Source organism: Lissotriton vulgaris, chromosome 8 (assembly GCF_964263255.1).
Source record: "Lissotriton vulgaris chromosome 8, aLisVul1.2, whole genome shotgun sequence".
NCBI classification, from domain to species: domain Eukaryota; kingdom Metazoa; phylum Chordata; class Amphibia; order Caudata; family Salamandridae; genus Lissotriton; species Lissotriton vulgaris.
The window spans coordinates 927,169,665-927,194,772 of NC_141696.1; positions in this window are offsets into that span (position 1 = coordinate 927,169,665).

Consider the following 25,108-nt stretch of genomic DNA (forward strand, 5'->3'; position numbering starts at 1 on the left):
CAGGTGTGACCTGGGAGCCAGATGTCCCTGGCTGCCTGCTTGAGCCGGCACCATCCTCAGCCCCAGAGGTGGCTGGCCAATCGTCCCCTGAGACTTCTGAGTGTGGCGAGGCTGGAGGCCGGGTGTTTATTCCAGCTGTCAGATTAGGATCCCCTGCAAAACAAAAATGTGAGGATGAGTCATGTGGCCATTACGTGTACATTTATTTTATTTTTGAAATTCAGTCGGCACTGGCACACACCCCATCCACCACTACCACCCTCCCTATGGACATGTGGGCCTGTTGGGAGTTGTAGGTCCATCCCCTCACACACCACACCCACCACCACCACCCTCCCTATGGACATGTGGGCCTGTTGAGAGTTTTGGGTCCATCCCCTCACACACCCCACCCACCACCACCACCCTCCCTATGGATATGTGGGCCTGTTGGGAGTTGTAGGTCCGTCCCCTCACACACCCCACCCACCACCACCACCCTCCCTATGGACATGTGGGCCTGTTGGGAGTTGTAGTTCCGTCCCCTCACACACCCCACCCACCACCACCACCCTCCCTATGGACATGTGGGCCTGTTGGGAGTTGTGGGTCCGTCCCCTCACACACCCCACCCACCACCACCACCCTCCCTATGGACATGTGGGCCTGTTGGGAGTTGCTCTAGTGACCTCTAGCACACCCCACCCACCACCACCACCCTCCCTATGGACATGTGGGCCTGTTGGGAGTTGTAGTTCTGTCCCCTCACACACCCCACCCACCACCACCACCCTCCCTATGGAAATGTGGGCCTGTTGGGAGTTGTAGGTCCGTCCCCTCACACACCCCACCCACCACCACCACCCTCCCTATGGACATGTGGGCCTGTTGGGAGTTGCTCTAGTGACCTCTAGCACACCACACCCACCACCACCACCCTCCCTATGGACATGTGGGCCTGTTGGGAGTTGTATGTCCGTCCCCTCACACACCCCACCCACCACCACCACCCTCCCTATGGACATGTGGGCCAGTTGGGAGTTGTAGGTCCGTCCCCTCACACACCCCACCCACCACCACCACCCTCCCTATGGACATGTGGGCCTGTTGGGAGTTGCTCTAGTGACCTCTAGCACACCCCACCCACCACCACCACCCTCCCTGTGGACATGTGGGCCTGTTGGGAGTTGTAGGTCCGTCCCCTCACATACCCCACCCACCACCACCACCCTCCCTATGGACATGTGGGCTTGTTGGGAGTTGTAGGTCCGTCCCCTCACACACCCCACCCACCACCACCACCCTCCCTATGGACATGTGGGCCTGTTGGGAGTTGTAGGTCCGTCCCCTCACACACCCCACCCACCACCACTACCCTCCCTATGGACATGTGGGCCTGTTGGGAGTTGCTCTAGGGACCTCTAGCACACCCCACCCACCACCACCACCCTCCCTATGGACATGTGGGCCTGTTGGGAGTTGTCGGTCCGTCCCCCCACACATTCCACCCACCACCACCGGCCTCCCTATGGACATGGGGGCCTGTAGGAGTGGTTTAGACGTTGGTGAGTATGTGGACTGCATGCATGGGTTGGGGTCTGGGAGATGTGTCTTCAGAGTTGTGTGAGGCACACCGTGTTGTTGTGCTTGTGGTGCTTGGTTGGTACTTACCAGCCTCTTCTCCCTCCTCAAGTCCATCAAGGCTCTCAGGGTGCAGGATGGTCAGCACCTTCTCCTCCCACTCGGTGTACGGTAAGGGCTCTGGGGGGGTTCCACCGCCCGTGTGATTGGCCCGGAGATAGTTCTTGGCTCTGATGGATTTCACTCGGGTCTTGAGGTCATGCCACCGCCTCTGAACTTCCTGCTTCGTCCTCGGGACAGTCCCAGAGGCATTGACCCTAGTGACAATCCGGTCCCACATGCTGTTTTTCCTAGCTATGCTGGTCTGCTGCACTAGGGCCCCAAATAAGTGGGGTTCTACACAAATTATCTCATCTACCATAACCTTTAACTCAGTGTCAGTGAATTTAGGGGTTTTTTTTGGTGCCATGGTGCTCGGGGTGTGTGTTTGTGTGAATTGGGAGGTGCTTGTGTGTGGTGTTTAGAGATGATGTGGTGGGTGTTTGTGTAGAGGGTGTGTTTGGGTGTGGGTTATGTGTATGATATCTGTGTTTGATGTTGGCTAAGTGGTGTCTCCTGCTAGCAGCTATGCTGTGATGCAGAGGATTTCTGGAGTTAATTTATAGTCTGTGTGTTGGCCCTGTGTGAATGGTTATTGGCAGTCAGGTGATAGGTGGGTGTGTTGGCAGGTGTGCATTATGCGGATCTTGGGGGTGGGTCATTGTGTCTTGTGATTGGTTTAGATGTGTCAGGTGGGTGGTCGTTCTTTTTCCTGTGTTTGGTGATACATTCCGTCGCAATGTATGGCATTGGTTTGACTGTAGGGATGTTGTTCGTGTTGGATTTCCGCTGTGGAGCACGGTTTCTCGTAGCATTGGTACCGCCGCGGACGTGGATCGCGGTGGCTACCGGGGTACTTGCGGAGTTATCCTAATTGCGGACACGGACACTACGCAGGTATCGCGGGGGAAGTTGTTGTTTTCCTGGTCATGTGCGTACGCGGCGGTCGGTGTACTTTCGGTTCCGTCCGCCTGCCGCGGCCTCAGGTGTACTTTGACCGCCGCGGACGGAGATTGGTGTGCTCCGTCCGCCGCGATCGGCGTTTCTATCAAATTTGATCCTAATCGCTATTGCGTTTTTTCCGCGGACAGGTCCGGCGTATCTTGCCACCTTCCTCGGCGGACGGAACATGTTTTCGTCCGCGATCCTAATCGACCCCTAAGTGTGAATGAGCATTGATTATAACCATTTTATGTCTCTCTTCTTTGAGCATTATATATGTTATGGTCATTTAGGAGCCCAAAAATATTTTTACTAAATTTTCCTTTTTTTCATGTAATTTTGTTACCATATTGTACTTGTTAGCTGGTTGTAGTAGTCTGTTGTCAATAATTATTATTATTTTAATCAATCTTTGTCAGCCTACCCCTGGTTTCAATCAGGGAGGGAAAATGTGTTGCAGTGGCCCACCATGGATTCTCCTCCAGAGGAATACAGTCTCTTTCTGCACTCTTTAAACAGCTGACTACCTTTCATAAATATGTTGCCTACAGTGAAGGTGCGGTACCGTGAATGCACAACAATGGATGCACTGGGGGTAGTGCATTATCAGTAATAAGGTGCACTGACCTGGTCTGAGTTTGCTGAGCCAATTCAAGGTGCACTATGGTTTAGTTTGTAGCAACACACTCCATAAATGATACATAGAAAGATAAATATTTCCCAAATTTTCCACATTTTTTGCCACACAAAATGAGCCCTCTGTGCCATGGTTAATAATATATTTAGCTAATTTAAACAAATTTGCCATCATGCCGCTAGCTCCTATAGTATTCCCAGGTTCCCTGCAGGCACACCAGGTATTTATTTTTCATTATTTAGAATTGTTTTCCATATGTTCTGCTACATGAATAGGGCCTTCTTGTCCATAATTATTGATATTTTTAATGAATGTAATCAATATTTCCATCATCTTTCAGGTTTCAATATGGGATCCCTTGCTCCTAGAGGGACAGCAGGTATTTATTATAAATGGAGGTTTTCACTTCTGCTTGTCTAACTAGTGAACGATTTAACTGAACAATTGGTTTACAGATGGGTCTGTTATTGTTATGAAGACTTCTATTCCGTATCTCCCTTCTTGTTTCTTATTGTCTGCAAGTGGCCAAAACAGAGCGAGATGGAGAGAAGTTTGTGATTTAACTGAAACTGGAGTCCCGAGACCTCTCTGCTTTTGCTTGTGCTGTAGAGAACAGGGGACCTAAGAAAGAGGCTCAAACAAAGATAGCAGATAGTTAGGAGCTTGATGACTCCACAGACACTACGCTTATTTCCATTGCCTGCCAAGGTGCACAATGCAGCATAGGTGCGTGTTAGACCTGGCACCATTGGCGTGGGTCTCCCTTCTATTTTTACTGTTGCCTCATGTATTTTTGCTGGTGTTAGATGCTTTGGGCACTGTGCCTCTGCTGTCCAGTGCCACGGTGCAAGTGCTCCCTATTGTAGATTGATGTACTAATCAGTGGTTCCATGTTTGGCTATTTGGTTTACTTGTCAGACCCTAGTCTAGTGCACTGAGTGTGCCCAGGGCGTGTAAATCCAAATGCTGCTGGTGGGCTTGCAGCACTGGTTGTGCCACCAACAGAAGCAGCCTTGTAAAATGTGTCTAAGGTCTGCCATTGCAGAGCCTGCGTGCAGTCTGGTACTGTCATGCTGACTGGGCAAGTGTACCCACTTGCCAGTCCCTAAACCTTCCCTTTTCTTCATATCAGTCACCCCTATAGTAGGCCCAAGGGCAGGGTGCATTGTAAGTATAAGGTAGGACATGCCCTGGTGTGTGTGGCATGTCCTAATAGTGAATGACAGCCCTTTTTGTTTTTCACTATTGCAAGGCTACCAGTTCCCCTTAGGCCAGAATGGACAGTTAGATTATTACAATTTTATAATCCTAACTGATTCAGAGAACATGGTAGAAATTCGAGTTTATTAAGCCTGAACTCAGAATGACAAAATACATATTTTAGTGAAGTTGGTTTTAACATTCTGTGTTTGAAAAAAACACTTTTAGAAAGTAGGTATTTTCTTGCCTAACCTTTCAAGCCTGCCCCTGCTAGGTTGTGTATTTCTTGTCTGGAGTTTCTGAGTGACAGGGCTGGGGGATTCCAAGAGACAGGATGGGTCAGCCCAGTGGTGAATAGAAGGGTCTGCATCTAGATGGGAGGGAGGAGTTGCACCAGAACCTTGAATAGGTCTGTGCCTGCCTTCCTCAATGCTGGCTCCACCTCCTGGGGTTCGGCTGATGTCTCTGCTGTGCACACTGAAAGAAAAGAAGGAATCTTGTCAACAAAGTGCTCCAGGGCTGTACTTGCCTGGCTCCACCTCCTGTGGGGCATCTGATGTTTCTACCCTGCACTGTGAAAGGGAAGGAGAAGTCTGGTACACAGAGTGCTTCAGAACTGGTAGGGACTGGGCAAAGGCCCCTCTCCCCTCAGAGAACAAAGGATTTTGGGGTATAAGTATTGGGACCCTGATCCCAATAATTTAGATCACTTTTGGACAAACAAGAAGAAACCTCTGCTGAGGAGAGCAACCCGAAAAAACTGAGGAGAGACTATTCCTAAGTTGAAGTGCTGCTTAGGGGATTGGCCTGCAGTGGTTGCCTTCCTGCCAAAGAGAGGAGAAAGGAACTTTGTGTACTTTGCTTTCAACTTGTGAAGGATCTCCAAGGGCTTGGAAAAGAGCTTGCCTCCTGCTGAAGTCTCAGGGACAACAGACTTAAACCCCCAGCTCCCCAGAGTTCTTTTGGAAGTGCCTGCTGCTGTGTCGCAAGGAGCTGGAAATGCGATGCAACGAAGAGGAAGGGTGTCGCCGTCGCTGCAGCTGTCATCGCACTTCTGAACAAGGGTGTCGCAGCTGGAGTTGTCGCACTGCACCACATCGAGAGAAGCGTCTCGCAACGAAGAAGAAGCGCATCGCCGTCGCTGCTGGCTGCCGTCGCACTTCTGAACAAGAGTGTCACCGCTGGAGTTGTTGCACTGCACCGCATCGAGAAAAGCGTCTCGCAACGAAGAGGAAGCGTGTCGCCGCCGCTGCTGCCTGCCATCGCACTTCTGTACAAGGGTGTCGCCGCTAGAACTGTTGCATTGCACCACATCGAGGAAAGCGCCTTGCATCCCTTGAGAAGCGCGCCTCCATCGGAGCTGCTGCCGTTGCATTTCTGAACAAGGATGTCGCCGCAGTAGTTGTCGCATTGTGCGGAAGCTTCACACAAACGTGAGAGAAGAGTGTCTTAGCTGAAGGTGTTGCCGTCGCACTTCTAAACAAGGGTGTCGCCGCTGCAGTCCACGCATCGAACTGAGAATTTATCGCTTCCCCGGAGAAGCGTGCTGCATCTGGAAGATCTGCACGTCAATATTTCTTTGCACCTGAACTTTGCCGCATTTCCCTCGCTGCGACATTGCTTGTTGTGGAAGCACAACGCATCGTGAGGAACATTGACGCAAAGTGTCGCATCTTAAGAACTGAACTAAACTAAGCTAAATCTACCATCTTAAAGTACCAGTATTGTGTATTTTTGTCGTTTATGGTCTTGTGGTAAATCTATATAAAGTATACTTATTTTTTATATAAAACCTTGTGTGGTATCCATCTGTAGTGTGTCACTGGGTTACTGTATGTGGTCACAAAGGCTTTACACACTGCCTCTGAGATAAGCCTGTCTGCTCGTGCCAAGCTTCCAAGGGGGTGAGCAGGGGTTATTTTAGGAGTGTAATCCATTTATCCTGACTAGAGGCAAGGGTCCCTATTTGTCAGAAGTACCTACCTGTGCCAACTAGAGACCCCCAAATCTAACAGTGCTACACCTTTTTCTGGGGAGGAATAGGTTATGAAGGACACTCCTGGATCAACAACAGTATGACCACCATAAACCAAAACGGAATTCTCACAATTCTAAAGTAAATGCAATCATGGCTGACACCAGTGAGTCTGAAATGAAATTGTCTCAGCAAATCAAATCATCCCTTAAAAACTTAACAGCAATAGGAATCTGCCACACTCTATCTTCCTGAGGTAGGAGCACAGGAAGATGAGCTTGCTACATAGTAGGATGTTGTAAATCTTATGTTGGACACATCACCTTTAGAATTGCCTGTGAGGAAACAAAGATAAAAGCCCCATCATCTATAAGCTCTCTTTCAAATAAAGGTGTCATATAGTGGGTACATTAGTCCCGCCATGGGAGACAGGACAAAAGGAAGATTGCAGGAAGTCTAGTTGCTGGTGAGGAAAATTAGTAATTGTTCATGTTGATAGTGGCAATGAGAAACTGAAAATAACTTATATTCAGCCTGCTCTCGTGCCACTGTCACCTGCTTGTATCCACTCTAAAGTAAAAAAAAAAAACTGTAGTAACATCTCCTACCGCAGTCACTCCTTCTCAAAGAAACAGCAAAGATAGCCTAGCGCCGCTATGAAGAACCTACCCTACACAATTTGAGACTTCTTTACACTTAGGCCAAATGAGGACTTTATCATAGACTGCACAGTTGGGAAATCAAGTGAATATCATGGTACCAGGGGCAATTGACCCATGTGAAAATCTACCATCCAATCCTGTAGGAACAGTAGCTAAAGAGATGGCTCATGTTGGGAGACAATATCCTTATAAGGTCCAAGGAGGTGTTCCTGATTAAGATTTTGACATCATCAGAAGCAGCCCAATCAATCATAGTGTCTGTTCATTTTGGGTAGGTACCTCAGTTTGGCACAAGGAAAAGTGGGACAACACAGAAACAGATCAGCTGCTCCATTCATAGAAAGGGATACTGGCCAATATATTCATGTGTGGCCTCCACCCCTTTTCTTTGAGGAAAGGAGAGGGTCTTGTGGATACTGACTGCATGTTCATCACTGCCCACTTAGTCTACTTCTAGGAGGTTAATCAAAGGATAGTCTCCAGTGCCACCATTGCTGATGTTTTTGAGGCCTTCATTGGCATGTAATAGATGCAATATTTTCAGTAGGGAAATCGCACACAGCTAGCTGTGAGCATCCTGAATTAATTCAATGTAACAGTCTTTTAATGGTTATAACCCAGACGTTTAAGCATTGGATGTGTTGCCTCTGACAATGGCAATAACAGTTGACCTTATTATGTGTTTGGCGAGGCGGGAGTGGGACTGGCCCGCTCCTGCACTGCAATGCCCATTTACAAACCACTTGCCAGATTAGGAGTTTGGCAGGCGGTTCTGTGGCATTTCCAGGGTAGTGCTTTTGAACGGGCACCACAATGAGAACGTCAAAGGCAGTACCTGCACAGTAGGGACTGTTGCAGTCTATACCGTCAGGTACTGATGTGCATGCACACAGGGGTGCATGCGTTGTGTACTGTACATCATTTCCTCCTATTTTATTATTTGTTTCAATCCCATTTGCATATGCTGGATGAATTGTATAGCAATGTCAATTAAGAAACTGCTGGGTTGGTCATGAGCCATCATATTGGATCCAAGATAAGAACAAGCGATAGCTACTTTCTTTCTTCAGCACAGGAAATGTACATTTATAGGAATTGGATTATCAAGAAAGCAATTTAACTGGAAAAAAAAAACATTGCAAATTTCAAGGGTAAAGAGGACTAAAGTGCTTTCTTCACCAACCTCAGGAGAACGCAGTGGTCGATGTGAGTCAAGAAACATTTCACAACTGCAGCAGAAATGTGCCAGTAGTAAAACACTTGCAATTCCAAAATACACTTGCTACAAAGTCAACACCCCAGCAGCATTACTTTACCGAACCTCTACAATGGGTTGGTATTTGACAGATCAGTGACTAAATATTGTTGTGAAGAATATCAGTTCACTAAAATATGAGAAAATAAATATTGTTGATTCACCACTAGACACCAGGGAGGGGGGAGCGACCCCTTGGGCAAGGGACTTTTCTCCCTCCAATATTATATGGCTGTGTTCAGTCTTTCTGCCCCACCTGTGCTGGGTATGCATCAGGTATGCCCAGACGTGGGACCTAGGATGCTTGTTTCTGGTGCAGGGAGGACCTGGCATGGCACTGCCAAACCTGCAAATTCACCTGCGTCTGAACCTACATCCCACCACCCAGACCAGGCAACAACAACAACCAACTCAAGTGCATCCTGCTCAACACCTGCTCCGTCCACAAGCACGCCGTCGAACTCTGGGACCTCCTCGATACAACAGCACCAGACGTCGCCTTCATCACAGAAACCAGGATGAACGCCTCCTCTGCCCCCGACATCGCCATAGCCATCCCGGACGGCTACAAGATCCCCCGAAAGGACCGTGTCAATCAAACCGGAGGAGGAATCACCATCATCTACAGGAACACCATCGACATCACGACCAACTCCGAAGATGCCCTCACCACCGCCGAACACCTACACTTCCAGATCTACATCGACCCCAAGATCACCCTCAGAGGAACCCTCGTCTACAGACCCCCAGGCACACGTACACAATTCAGTGAAGCCATCGCTGACTTCATCAGCTCGCATGCCCTCGTCTCATCAGACTACATCCTCCTGGGGGATCTGAACTTCCACCTGGAGAACAACAATGACAACACCACCACCACCCTGCTCGACAACCTCGACAGCCTCAGACTCAAGCAAGTGGTGAGCAGCCCGCACCCACTACACTGGCCACACGCTCGACCCCATCTTATCTGCCAGCAGCCACGTTGCCTTCAGCCACTCCACCGGACTACACTGGAGCGACCACAGCTGCATCCACTTCACCTTTAAGAAGACCACATCCCACCACCGCCCGCAACAGATCTCCCTTAGATGCTGAAGCAAAGTCACCACTGACCAGCTAACCACATCACTGAGCCAGAACCCACCCATTACCACCACTGACACCAACGACACAGCCCGCAACCTCACACAGTGGATCGTCAACTGGGCCGACGCCCTTGCACCACTGAAGAACCCCCCAGGCAAGCCCTGCTACAGGAAAAAAACATGGTTCACCGACGACCTCAATGAATCGAAGAAATCCTGCCGAACCCTCGAGAAAACCTGGCACCGCGAACAGACGATAGTAAACATGACAGCCCTCAAGAACGCCACCCACAAACACCACCAGCTGATCCGCACCACCAAAAAGTCATTGTTCAAAAAACGGCTGGACAAAAACGCACACAACAGCAAGGAACTCTTCAGCATCGTAAAAGAGCTCTCCAACCCCAACGCCAACAGCAACAACATCACACCGTTGCAAGACCTCTGCAACTCCCTCGCCACATTCTTACACAGCAAGATCGCTGACATCCACAACAGCTTCGGTGCCCAGACTCCATCCCCAGCCGCCGAACCAACGCCCCCTACTACCACCCTCAGCGCTTGGACTCCCATCAGCACCGAAGACACCGCCGGCGCTATGAACACCATCCATCTGGGCTCTCTGTCCGACCCAGGCCCTCACCACATCTTCAACAAAGCCGACACCGTCATCGCTCCCCATCTACGGAATGTCATAAACAACTCCCTCATGTCCGCCACCTTCCCAGAGAGCTGGAGGCATGTAGAGATCAACGCCCTACTGAAGAAATCCACAGCGGGCCCTAAAGACCTCAAAAACCTCCGCCCCATCTCTCTTCTTCCCTTCCCGGCGAAAGCGATCGAGAAGATCGTCAATAAACAGCTGACTGCTTTCCTCGAGGCCAATGGATCCCTCGACCCATCCCAGTCCAGATTTCAAACTAACCACAGCACCGAGACTGCCCTCATCGCAGCCACCGATGACATCAGGACCCTACTCGACAACGGGGAAACCACCGCCCTCATCCTCCTAGACCTCTCAGCCGCCTTTGATACAGTCTGCCATCGCACCCTAATAACCCACCTCCACAACGCAGGGATCCAAGGTAAAGCCCTGGACTGGATCAGCTGCGAAGCCTAAAAAAATGAAAATAAATCATCAGCTGGAGCTACTGATTTATTATGTACTGCTCTGTCAAAAAGTGCCCAATAAGATCTTAGGGCTATTTAAAATTAAAAATGTTCTTCCTAGTGGTAGAGGCATGGGCACTGCCTACCATTATATTTAATGGTATGGGGGTCTACTTGGAGCGCAGCAGCACCTCTGCAACATAAATAAAATCACAATAGTCTCATGGGCAACTGAACCCACGTCACCAGGAAAGCTTTACAGCTTTTTTTAAAGCACTCCAAGCTGGAGCTGTATGCCTTTTAGCTGGAGTGCAGGGTCCTCTTGTTTTTAGTTCTGTGGCTGCACTTTGTGCCTGAAAGATGATAAAAACACTAAAAGACATGTTCAATGTTTATTTGAACAAAAACGTTGTTAAAAATAACATGAAACAATGACTTTTATTAAATATTGCAATTTGTTTGAATATAGTTATTGGTGACTTTATGACAACGCTTGTAGGTCTGCCTTATCTATGTTGATGTGCTAAACCTTTGATAAAGCCAATAGCCAGCCACTATTATTTTGGTATTTTAAGCCTTTGACAAAGCCAGTAGGTTGGCCTTACTTAAAATGACACATTTTATACTAGTACATGACATAGTCAGCCATGTGTAGAGCTGGTGAGTTGGATGGATGGTCCCCAACCCCATGCCACTCACGGCATTGGACATCTTCTTTACGTCAAAAAAACATAGAAATGTACTGAAAAAAAACAAAGATGAAAGTGACATTATATTGGAAAGTGGATTACAATACTGGTAAATATGCAACCACCACTCACAATAATGCCACTAACACAGTCTAGGGCTCAGAATAGGTCTCAGAAAAGTATTCCAATGCTCAACCCTTGGTAGCTTGGCTGTGAGAAGGCAGGCTTAACTTTAGAGACAAGTATGTTAAGCATTTGAAAACAACAAATCTGTAAAAAATAAAGACACACCAAACACTAAGAATCCAACACCAATTTGTACAATTAGGATTTTTTTTATCTTTAAAATTACCTCAAAATGAAAACAATACAAAATAGGGAACCAGGGATACAATTCTTTTAAAGATTTAGCACTATATAGCACGTAAAAACCTATAGCGCCTTTGGGACATCGGTCCCGCTAGACAGAGACACAGTCAAAGTTTCAGGCCATCTTCGATGGACCCCTAACTGTAGTTATTGGCCAGAGTTTCTACCGTGGTCCCTCGAAGCGCTCTACCAGTTCGGATTAGCCGGCTTGCCTTTTGACGAGCTGCCGCTCAAAATATGGAAGTCAGACCTCTAGAGCTTTCCAGCGGAACAAGCCAGGGATCCAGGCCAGCTCGCAGTTGAAGGTGGCCGGCCATTTTTTTAACGATTTGGGCCGCTCAAGTGTGTTACCTTTGGATTTAAAAACATTTTTGCAGTTTTTCCTAAGTGGTGCCTTGATGCTCTACACCAGGCTGGATTTGGTGAGAGTTCACCGGCTTGGTGTTCATCCAGCTCCTGCATATGCCTTAGAAGTCGGAGCTTCAGAGATTTTCAGTGGAGCTCACCTGGAGGGCAGACCGGCTCACGGTTGAGGATAGCTGCCTTGGCTGGCCAGGTTGAGTTGGTCCACTGATTGAGGTTTTTCCAAAGTTACCTGAGGTTTTACCAAAGTTGCTCCAAACTTCTCCAACCTTCTGGAAATTTTTCCTGAAGCTCCTTTGGGGGTCACTAAGGGCCAGATGTAGCAAAATCAGAAATACTGACTCTTAATTACCGAATTTTACCGATTCAGTAATTAAGAGTAGGTATTTCTAATGTAGGTACCAATTCGGTAAATTTTACTGAATCGGTAAAAATCGGTATTTACCGATTCGGTAAATACCGAATCGGTATTTGCTATTGAATCCTATGGGCCTTGAAGCCCATAAGATCCAATCTCAAATACCGATTCGGTATTTTACCGAATCGGTAAATACCGAATTTTGCAAGGGTGCAGGGGGTGTCACTTTGACACTCTCTGGCACCCCTGTTTTAGGCTTGTGTGCCACATGGCACAGGTGTACATGCACAGATGTGCATGTACACCTGAATCGGTATTTTACCATGCAATTGTATTGTATGGTAAAATACTGATTTTCAAAGCCCTGTGTCAATGTTAAAATTGGCACCTACATACCAAACATGCATTTTCGGTAATTTTACCGACCGGTATATTTACCGATTCGGTAAAATATACAGAATTGGTAATTTTACCCATTCTGTAATTTCACCGAATCGGTAAAATTACCGATTCGGTAAAATTACCGAAAATGCATGCATTTTATCCCCTGAGGCGGAAAGCCGGGAGCTTTTGTTGAGCCTATTTTAATCATTTTGTGTATTGCTGTGTTTTTAAAATCGGAAAACTTGCACTGCCGTAACTTTGCACTCACCCTGATTCCGCAGTACAGCTGACAACTAGCTGGTACTGCTTGACCCCCACAACGCTGCTTTCTGGGCGCCATTGGGACGCCGAGGGAGAGTGTAGCCACGCCCACATCTGCTGGCCACGCCCCCCGCCTTCGCATCACATAAAGCGCGCTGAAAACGAGCGTCGCGCTACTAACGTGTTACTCCTGAGGCGGAAAGCCGGGAGCTTTTGTTGAGCCTATTTTAATCATTTTGTGTATTGCTGTGTTTTTAAAATCGGAAAACTTGCACTGCCGTAACTTTGCACTCACCCTGATTCCGCAGTACAGCTGACAACTAGCTGGTACTGCTTGACCCCCACAACGCTGCTTTCTGGGCGCCATTGGGACGCCGAGGGAGAGTGTAGCCACGCCCACATCTGCTGGCCACGCCCCCTCTAACGTCATCAGTTGCCACTATAAGCCATGTGTCAATATCGGAAGCGCAGCGGACGAGCGCAGCGGGCGCGCCGGTTGCGCGCCGAAGGCGCGCTAAAGGCAAGCTCGTCTGCGCTCGTCCGCGACGAGATCGCGACCTGCGCCTCCACCTCTGGCCAAATTGACTCGCTGCCCCCACGCTATTCCCGAGACACACTGCTTGATTTACAAGGTTCCTCATCAGAAGGTACGCTCTCTTTTGAGGACACTGCGTTTCCCCTGACTGACTTCGCCCATACGGGCCTGATCACTGGAGGCTTATTGAACGTCCGATCTTTACCTAAACACGCGACGGAGATCAGTCTCCTTATAGAATCACACCATCTTGATGTCCTGTTTCTAACCGAGACTTGGACGCAGGCCGATTGTAATATTGATCTTGCATCCGCCTGCCCACCCAACTTTAACATCTTGCACCTCCCTAGACCTAAGGGCCGTGGGGGCGGAGTCGGGATTATATTCCGTGCCTCCTGGACGGTCGACACTATAAACATAGACCCTGTGCCTGGGGTCGAGCTCCTTGGTCTGGCCATTAACTGCCACTTGGGAGATATTTTTACGGTCATAATCTGCTACCGGCCCCCCGGAGCCTTTTCCATTTCGCAACAACAAGCACTACTTACAATTTTTACCAATATGGCAACCTCCCATAACAAACTAATCATTGTGGGAGATTTTAATCTTTGGCCTAACGGTAACCTTGACACTGCACTTCATAACCTTTTGGTTTCCTGTGACAGTGTGGGGCTTCACCAACTAATCCGGCAACCAACCCACTCTGCTGGTAATCGACTAGACCTTGTTTTCTCGAGCGCAGGTCTAACACAAGTGGGCAACATTCTGCCTATGAGTTGGACTGACCATGCACTCATCAAAATATATATCACTAGTACCACCGCTTACAAGCCCAAAAACTGTCGTCCAGCTGAATTTACTTACCGGAACTGGAAAGCTCTTGGAAAGCCCGGCTCTGCCACCCCAGTCTTTAATGTAGATGACAGTGTCTCCCCCACTAGCTCGGTGGAAAACAACTATAGCACCTTCAGTAGCAGGATAACAGCTATTACGGACTCTATCGTTCCTTTGAAACAAGGCACTTCTAAAGGACGAAGATCCGCTCCCTGGTTTACCGACTCCCTTAAAACCCTCAAATCAGCCTGTAAACAGGCCGAGAGGAAGTGGAGACACGGCTACTGTGACACCAACAAAACCCTGTGGAAAAACAAACTTTTCGAATACAAAGCGGCCATTAGAGTGAGTAAATCGGACTATTACTGCTCTACTATTGTCAATGCAGCTAACAGTTCAAAAAACATATTTCACATTTTAGAGAATCTCCTACATCCGGACTGTACGAAAAAAACTATCCCTCCATCCCAGACGCTCTGTGATAACCTCGCAGAGTTCTTTCTGGATAAAATTAGGAAAATCATCAATAACCTGGGATCCTCTCTATCCCAACACCCGCCTACCTCTCATGCTACCAGCCCTGCATATTACACCCCCAGTCCAGTCGGCTTGGCCAGGGAAAGTCTTCTGGCTCTCCCCCAGATTCCCGAAGCAGACTTTGAACGACTGGCACTGAGCATCACCTCTGGGTCCCCTCTTGACCCACTCCCCCCAAAAATCTGGAAAGCTTATGGGCACGAGCTATTCCACACTCTGCGAAGGATCTGTAACCAATCTCTTCGCAGTGGAGTGGTTCCTAACCCCTGGAAGCAAGCATTAATCACCCCGCTGCTGAAAAAACCATCCCTGAATCCAGAATGCCTTTCTAATTTTCGTCCCATATCGCTTCTGCCTTTCCCGGCGAAAGTGGTGGAGCGATGGGTCAGCACCTGCCTATCATCTTACCTCGAGCAGAATCACGTTCTGGACGCTTTCCAATTTGGATTTTGTCCAGCCCACGGCACGGAAACAGCTGTACTTACGGCCATGGAAGAACTTCGAGTGCGGGCAGACAGGGGCCAGGCAGCGGCCTTGATCCTGCTGGACCTGTCTGCCGCATTCGATACTGTCAACCACGTGATCCTGCTGGAAAGGCTGAGAGCGGCGGGTGTTGATGGCTCTGCCCTGCTCTGGTTCCACTCTTTTCTCAGCGACAGGAAACAGGCTGTATCCCTCCCCCCCTATCAATCTGCCTTTTCCCCAGTCCCTCACGGTGTACCCCAGGGTTCCTCTATCAGTCCGATTCTCTTCAATGTATATTTACTACCACTGGTTTCTCTCATTAAATCACATAACATGACCACAGTAAATTACGCAGACGACACCCAGCTTATTGTTTCCTGGGAGGGTGAAGACTCTATAACTTTAGAAGCATTCCACGACTGTCTGAGAGACACTGCCGACTGGCTACACCACAACTCCCTCCAATTTAACTCCTCTAAGACCGAGGTTCTGTTCTGCCCAGCCAGCCGCATACCTCGCCCCCTGCCTGCGGATTTCTGGCTTCCGGAAAATTCGGACAACCCGTCACCTGTGGCCAGTGTGCGGAATTTGGGCGTCATGCTGAATAATAATCTGAGCATGGAAACACAGGTCTCGAGAACAGTTGCCACCTGCTCTGCTCTTTTGAGATCATTGTGTAAAATTCTGCCACTACTTCCACTTCCCGCCAGAGCACAGATAGTCAGGTGCACCATCCTTAGTCGTATCGACTATTGCAATGCTCTCTTGCTGGACTCCCCCTTGGTACTGCTGGACCGTCTCCAACGGGTCCAATCAGCAGCAGCGAAACTGGCACTTGGATGGCCCAGGAGAGCTTCAACCACTGCTGCCCTAGCCGAGCTGCACTGGCTTCCCCTGAAGCAACGAATTGCCTTCAAGTCTCTGTGTCTGGTCTTTAAGGCACTACACGGGCTAGGACCTATCCCCTTACAACGGTTGTTCAGCTGGTACACCCCTACCAGAGCCCTTCGATCCGCTACCGCTCGACTTGTAATAGTGCCCAGATTCAAGAGAGCCAGGATTGGAGGAAGATCATTCCGAGTGGCGGCTGCAAAGCTCTGGAACAGTCTGCCTGCTGACATTCGCCACACTTCACAGCTCCTTCCGTTTCGAAAACTAATAAAAACTTGGCTTTTTCCCTAGTTTCCTCCCTCACCAGTTATCTTTCTCCCACTGTTTTTTCTATCTTAGGAGTAAGCTACTCTAGCGCCAGGATGCCTGCCAGGCGACAGCTGCGCTCTATAAATGTTTTAAATAAATAAAATAAATACATCTCCATGGCCATTTACCGTTCGGTAACGGCCGAATTCGGCCGTTACCGGCCGGTAAATGGCCAAAATCTCCCACCTTCATCTGGCCCTAAGTGTCCAAAACTTACTCCAAGAGCCTGGAAGCTCAAAGATGGTCCTTGAAAGTGTGGGACTTCAGTTCCCAAAATCCACTTAGACAAAACATTTACAATTCCACTGGTAGCACTCCAGGCTGGGGATACTTGGTGGTGATGATCCAGGTGAGCTCTGTTAGCCTCTAGCTTGAAGGGAGTTCACTCTTTAGTTCTTTTGAAGCAAGTTTGGTCAACATAGCTGCAGTTCCAGCATAGACCCATCTTCTTCTTGTTGTTTCAAGCAGCAGATCTGAAAGGCTCTGCCCCTCTCAGGCTGTGTTCTGTGTTCTCTTGGGTCAATCAGGAGGGCACTCCTGTCCAATAATGTGCAGGGCAACCCCACAGAACATGACCATTTCCTCCAAAGTGTGGCACAATGGCCTCCCAGAAAGCACTATTCTTCCAAAATCCAATGTGCTGAAGTCTCATCAGAGAGGCAAGAGCCAGCTAAACGAACCTCCAGGAAGGATCATGTCCAAAGTCACCCCCTGGCACCTGCACATTCCTTCCTTAACCCTGCCATCTGAATGGGTCCAGAGTTGATGGGTGTAGATGGACCCGGCTTCTTCTGCCTGTCTCCTTCTTCCTTTGAAGGTAAGGGTTTATGACCCTCCCCCTTGCTCTAGCATTACTGTGGAGCAGAACCCTCTCCTACCAGGATTGTTTGCCACCATGGTTGCCACTAATCACTTAATCACATGATACTGAACTGATCTGCCTCCGGTGCTGGGGATCGAACCGTGAGTCCTGCGCTCCAGAGTCAGCCGCCCTGGCCACTGCACCCCACCTCTCTCCAAGATATTGAAGTTTATCAATTTTTAAGAGCCCCCAACACCAAAGTTGAGTTTGGGCACAGTTTACATTTTAAAATCATTACTGAAACACAGGGCTACTTTTGAACTGACCTCAGGCTCTCAGAACTGCACACATGCAAGTGCAGAAAAGGCAGCTGGCCAAAAAAACTGACATGCCCTTTTATGTACTAGGGACCTAAAGGTAGCTCTAATCCTCCTGCCCTTATAGGGGAGGTCAAGTCAATCATAGGGGTCTCCTAACCCATAGCATACCATAAAGCATGTAGATGTTTTCACTGTATTATGAGTGTTTTTTCAGCATAGCATTGGCCCCGGGCATGATTAGGTAGATCACAAGGACAGTCAGAGTCAATTACTACCAATACCAGTCAGCACAAAATGGGGGTCCCTATGGCACCGGATGCCTTTGCAACACAATATATTTGGGAATTATATTAATGTGTAACTTTACATAAAAATAACCTTAGAAAATTAATGAAAAAAACAGGTTAAAGGGTCCTTCAAGTTATGTGAAAATATCAGTATCTAGAATTACAAATGACACTGCACTTAACCAGTTATAGTTATCTCAAGTAACTATAAATTGTGTCCTAAAGTAATCATAACTCACATCCTTCCAATACACTGGTAATTATCTCAGACTTTATATCACTTATGATATTTTCTAAGACATCATTGATAACATCACTGCACATTTCAAATTAAATCATTGATAACAGCATTGTTCATGGTGGGGCTCGGTTTATAATTACTTTAGGGCCCATTTTATAGTTACTTGGAGTTAGACTTGACATGCTTGGGTGATAATCCCCCAAACCCTTTGCCTTTATCCCTCCTACTTTCGTTGAATTCATTTCTACAGCTAATTAACACATTTAATGTTGTTATATTGATAGAGCGCGCAGGTCACCCGACTCTTAATTTACCAAATATACACTCCTGGGCCCATAACGTGTTTATCACTATTTTTCATAAATCAGGTAACCTACACACCGCTATCAGTAATCCTTGTTCCTTTCTATTTATTTCCGTGTACCTGACTTACCAATCCTCGGAAACAGGTACCTAAGATCACAAAGGAGCTAGCTGTAAGATTTAAGCAGAAAAACACAAATACCATGTACATTTGTATAATGATTATACTTTGTAATAACCACAAGGGCAAGACGTTTTCAAAAACCTTTATCTAATCATCATTTTCTTCATATGACATGAGAATGAAATTCACACAGATCAAAACATCTATAACTAAAATCAAGAATATAGTGTAACTATGAATTAAAGTAAGAATCAACTATAAATCGAAGAATAAAGGAAAGGGAAAATAAAAATAAGGAACATGCTAATTTTGTCTAACAGACTTTCACAACGTTACTAAAGGTGGGTAAGGAAAAGGAACATACTAATCAATGTTGACTTTCGAAATATACTAACGATTCAGAGGAAACGAAACTTATCAAGAAGTGCTTATTTTCTAGAGGGAGGGTAAGAATGGAACATACTATATATGCAAACAGTTCAGTATTTGACTAAAAGGAGGGAGAAGATATGGAACATGCTAGTAAAATACTTTACGTGAGAGTCAAATGACAGAGAAATTGACATAGGCAAGTTTGCTTTATTTAAGAAATGGGAGAGAGAAAAAGGTTTAGATAGACAAATACCCACACAGAGATTGTATTTACCTAGGACAGAATGGAGACTAACCCTGGCCACGGGTCAGTTGGGAAAGGCGGGAAAGGACCCTCAAGGACTTAGAATGCCAGTGGGCGAGCAGGTACAGCTCATGGACAGTCAGCCCAGGATAACCCCAGGATATGGATCAGTACTGGGCTCACCAAAGGGTACGACCAACACCTGCAGCTTCGGATGCAACGCCTGCGCTACGCCCTCTCTGCAAGGAATCTGCCAATAACCTCGATTGGGTCCTCGAACGTCCCAGCAAAGTGCTTCGCCAGCACTTAAGGTTTCTCCACCCCAGACTGAGTTTGTGGAAATTACGGACAGAGTGCTCCGCAGCTCTCTGTATCAATCACCTATAGAGTTCGTAGGGTCAGTGACAGGTCAGCAATTCGAACAAATCGGACAATTTCTCTAGCTAAACCTAGGCTAGTTATACTGTTTTCGGGTCAGTGTACCACCCACCAATGTTGCAAGTGTAAGGATCCCCAACTTCTGATTGGACACGGGAGATGGTTAGGTCATTGTACCTCCGGATTTAAGACATTCTCACAATTAATATTCAATATTTGAACCCACCCTCTACATTCCAGTTCTCATGGCAGTTCAGTTTCTCATGAGCATCTTAGCTTCGGCAGCCAGCTGGCTGGGTTTCACTGCTGTATGACTCTCTTGTCCCCCATCAGGTGATTGGTACCGCACGGGCTTCCAAGATGGAGTGGCACCCCTTTCCCAGGCCCCCGGAGAGTGTTTCATGAAAAATAAGCGAAAACAATTTAGAAACACGAGAAAAATAAATACACTGTATACCATGATTGGCTATACTACATCCCTTACTTTATAATAACTATAGCATTAGGAGTTAAGCAGAACGAAACAGCTGAGCTAAAGCAGCAGTGCAAGCGAAGAGCATGTGAGAAACAAAGCAGCCATCTTTAGCAGTACTGCGCATGAGCGACAAGTTTCCTCCAGAACTGCGAGTGCGTCACATCACATGGGTATGACCGACGCATGCGCAGACTAGAATCCCGCAAAGCAGCGACCATTTTTTTGCAAGGGTAGTTAGGATTAGTAAACACATAGGCAAGCATCACTGGGACACCCTCGTGTAGTGTAAAAGTGCAATAATAATAAGACAAACAGGTTGATTATGACGTTAACGTTATTCGAGGTTCATGAATACAAGCAAGTCGCGTAACGTGCGAATCCTTGCTCCATCAATTCCCTCTTTGATGATATTTACTATCATCACTATTAATGGAACCAGATGCCAACTTTTCCCTTTCACAGCTCACCCATTTCAATTTCTACAAACATTTTGTTGAGCCTTTTTTCTGCATCCTTATTACTATGGTAATTCTTCATTCTCTTAAATTTTATTATTCAGCTCTTCCAATTCTAGCTCATCAACATTCCGTTTCACTCCTCTCTTATTCACAGCATACTTCTTTTTGCATTTTTGACATTTACAGCAAATTATTATTATTAGCACAATTAAACTTATTCCTGCTATTGGCATCAGTATTTTACTCACAAGACTTTTACCTATGTTAGAAAACCAACTACCTACAGAGGAGAGACCATCAGTTAGTCTCTTCCAGGCACTGTCAACCTCCAGTGGTTTGAGCTCCTTTTCCAAATTAGTTAAGTTTCTGACATATTTCTTAATTTCAACACATTTATCAGGAATGTAAGTGCAACAATGTTGTGCTTTCAACATTCTACAGACTCCGCCCTCTTTCGCCAATAAGGTATCAAGAGCAAATCAATTTTGTAAAACCATTGATCTGATCGCAACCATTTCAGTATTGACCAGCAGGAAACCAGCAGCAGTGTCAGTTGATAACCAATCCACCACTGTAGACAATTTGCAAATTCGGTGTGTATTCAGAACCACTCCCACTCCAGGTATCAATGCACTAAATATATCACCTAAAATTTCTCCTACACTTTTTCTTTTACTAGGCACTAAACCATTAGTATTTTCATTGCTTCCAGCGGCGTCATTCACATGGAATATTTTCGGGAAGGCAATTCCAAAATAGCAGCTTTCATACCAGTGATCCGGCAATTTGAAATAAGCCTTGTTTCCATATATATAATAAATTCCGGGAAACACAGGTTCTGACCCATTTTTGAAACCCCAACCTCCAATTACCTTGTAATTGTGTTCGCATTCACTGGAACCGATTAATATATTATTATAATAACTAGTCTTTTCTCTATGAAGACAAAGTTTCCCTTTTCTTTCGAAATCCAGCAACAGTGCAGGGTTAGCTTCACCATTTGAGGTGCTTTCCATGTTTTCTGCCCATTTAGGAGTCTTCTGTCTTTTATCATTTGCCTTTCTTTGGAAACGTTCCCTTCTTTTCTCTGCCATGTTTAGAAACATTTTCTCTTGTTCATGTAATGAACAGGTCAAGTTATCTCGGTGTGCTTCACCTAAATCTATAGTACCTATTGTCAGAAAGTATTCTCCCATATAACGTGTCACGTCACTTTTAGTATGTACAATATTCAGGTTTCCACGAATAGGAAGTTCAGAAAAGATTACGTCAGAGTTAGAATAATAATACTGTAAAGTTCCTCTATAAAATAAGCTTGCTAAAATACTACCGCAAATTCCATAGGTTAGGGGTAAATGATGATAGGTCACACCTTCAGCTACAGAAGTGGGTAGCTTCATACAGACATAGCAGTCTTCTATTTCCATGGCTTCTACATAGTGTACTAAAAGGTTTGCAAATACATTTAAATGTGTTCTGTTTTTGATTCTGTGATAATGTAGTGTGCCCTCATCTGATGCATCTAAGTCCATTTTTGTCTGTCTAAGACTAAATGTTTTCTCATGTTTCTCTACACTTCGTGGTGTCTCTTCTGTCGGCAGAACTTCTGTGTCTTTTGTTACTTGTTCAGTAGGATACAGGTTAGAGTCTTTACTTATCATGAACAGTATTGTAATTGTTAGTCCTATCCATAATATCAGTACTATTGCTACACTACACAAACATATTTTACAGCATGTTTTACAAAAATTTTGTCTAGGTCTTCCATTCACATTAGAATCAGACATTGTGGCTCAAAAGAAGTTTTTCAACCCCTCTTTGTAACTTTACACAGGTTGCTTACGCAGGGTAACTTTCGGGTAGAATCTTCTTCTTCGGAAACTTGGTCAGCAATCAGTTCTTCATCACTCTCGTCACTTATCTCGAGGTCTTCAAATTCCTCTAGCACTAGGTAAGTCCATTCAGGACTCTGATACATTTCGTTTTGTAGTTTTATTCTGCTACTTCTTCTTTTAGGCTTGGCTCCAGCTTTTTCCTTTTCACTGGAGGCCCTTTTCCTGTCTTCTAGCTTTTCCTCTACAGTTTTCAGTCTTAATCTCAGTCTTTCTATGAATCTGGGTTCACTTTTCTTCTTTTTGAGTCTTTTACCTGGCACTGTGGTTTTGCTTTCTTCTAATGGTCGTTTATTTTCATTTAGTTGTGGCACATTTATTTCAACACTGTCTTCTTCCCTTCCTGTCTGACTAGTTCCAGGTCTTATTTCAGTCTCTTCTGCCTGGTTACTAAGCTGGCCTTGTTCAGGTGTAAGCTGATTGTGACTTTCGTTTGTTTCAAATTCTGTTTCCTGAACACATTTGTCTATTTCTATCTGATCCTGTTCATGCACTTCGAACCCTTGATTTTCTTCCGCATGAACTTCAGCCCTAATTTCTAACTGTCCCTTTTCAGTCTCTGGAGTTCTTGGAGGTGTGTCGATAACCTGCCCTGTCCCTATCTGACCTTCCTCCTCATCAGATTTGACATGGATTTCGATTATCTGATTATCCCCTTCTAGTCCTGTCTCGTCCTCACTCTCCCATTCTCTATCTAAGTAGGTGTATCTCCGGGTTCTTATTGGATCGAGAGTCAGATCGTTCACTGGGATCCTTTCGTCTTGACTGGTGCTCGGTTGTTCGTCATCAGCTATTTCAGGACCAACGTCTGGAGACCCTTCAGCTGCACAACCTTCAGCATCAGTTGCTTCTTCTTCTGTCACCCTCTTGGTATGACAGGCATGGATCCACTTGGGCACACCTGCACACTTCACCGCGGTTGTGGTGACAAGAATCACTTGTCTTGGTTTCCCCCACTTCGGTGCAAGGCAACTCGACCGGGTGTGTTTTTTTTAGAACAAACCAATCGCCTGGGTTCAGATTATGGACTGGAGTTGTTGGCCTGGTGACGGCGTCTTCCCCAATCTGGTGAGAGATAGAACGCACTTGGTCACCCAGTTGCTTGCAGTAATCTAGTACCAAATCATCAGAAATACTTAGCAGTTTGAGTCCTGGTACCCATGCCTGCCGCATCACTCTTCCCATCAGTATCTCATGGGGACTCAGGCCTGTTTTGCAGTCTGGAATACTTCTCAGTCCCATCAAGACAAGGGGTAAAGCGTCTATCCAATTCAATCCAGTAGAGTTACACATTTTTCCCAATCTTGACTTTATAGTGCCATTCAGCTGTTCTACTACTCCAGAAGCCTCTGGATGATATGCACAGTGCAGTTTTTGTGTAATTTTGAATGCTTCACAGAGCTGAGTTATTACGTCATTGGCAAAATGCCCACCTCTGTCTGATTCAATTGTGACTGGAAAACCGAACCTAGGTATCAGTTCCCTTAGTAACAATTTGTCTACACTAATAGCATCATTTTTCTTAGCTGGGTAAGCTTCCACCCATTTTGAGAATAGGCAGACTATGACAAGGACGTATTTCATTCCTTTACAGCGGGGTAACTGTATAAAGTCAACTTGTAGTCTGATAAAAGGACCCTCTGCTTTCCCAATTGTACTTGGCAACACCACTGTTTTCTTCCCAGGATTAAACTGCTGACAAGTTAAGCACCTCTGGCAGAGTGCCTCTACAATGTTCCTGAACTTCGAATTGTACCATGCCTGTTTGAAAACACGGACCATTGCATCTCTCCCTATCTGTGTGTCTCCTGTATCAGTTTAGCCATAGGAGCAACCAAGCTGTCTGGCAACACAGGCATACCATCATTACAGACAATGACACCATCTTCGTTCCTTGGCTGACAACCAGATTTTCTCCATCTTTCCTTTTCCTCTGGTTCTGCTGCCCTTTGCAACTCTTTTAGGACCTCCCATGTTGATACATCCTCAAACACCATAAGTTGGCAGCTGTTTCTGATTCCCCCCAATTTGATATTGACTGACATTCTATGTCTTGCACAATGTTGGGCTACTTGGTCAGCATATCTATTTCCGGCTGTCACATCGTCATTGCCAGATTTGTGAGCAGCACACTTGACCACTGCCAATTCTTTTGGTAACTGGATTGCTTCCAGTAGGTTCTGCACCACTTTCACATTTCTGATAGGGGTACCCGAGGAAGTCATAAATTCTCTTTGCAGCCACAATTGGCCGAAGTCATGCACAGCCCCGTAACCATACTGACTATCAGTGTATATGGTTACTCTTTTGTTTTTCCCATTTTTACAGGCTCTTGCCAATGCAACCAATTCAGCTACTTGTGCAGACTTTACTCCAAATAGGTAGGATGCTTCTATTGTTTTTTCTAGAGTGCACACAGCACTTAGACCTCCATCCCTATGTCTTAAACATGAGCCATCTACAAAAAATTCAAAATCTTCTATAGGCAGGGCCGTTTCCTTGATATCTGGGCGTGGTTTTGTGCTAAATTCAGTCAGGTCAATGCAGTTATGCTCGACCTCTTCTTTGACTTCTGCAACCAGTGTATCTGGTATTAGAGTTGCTGGATTCAGTATATTACATCTAGTGATGGTTACATTTGCTGCACCCACCAGGATTCTTTCATACCTAGTCAGCCGACTAGGTGTGA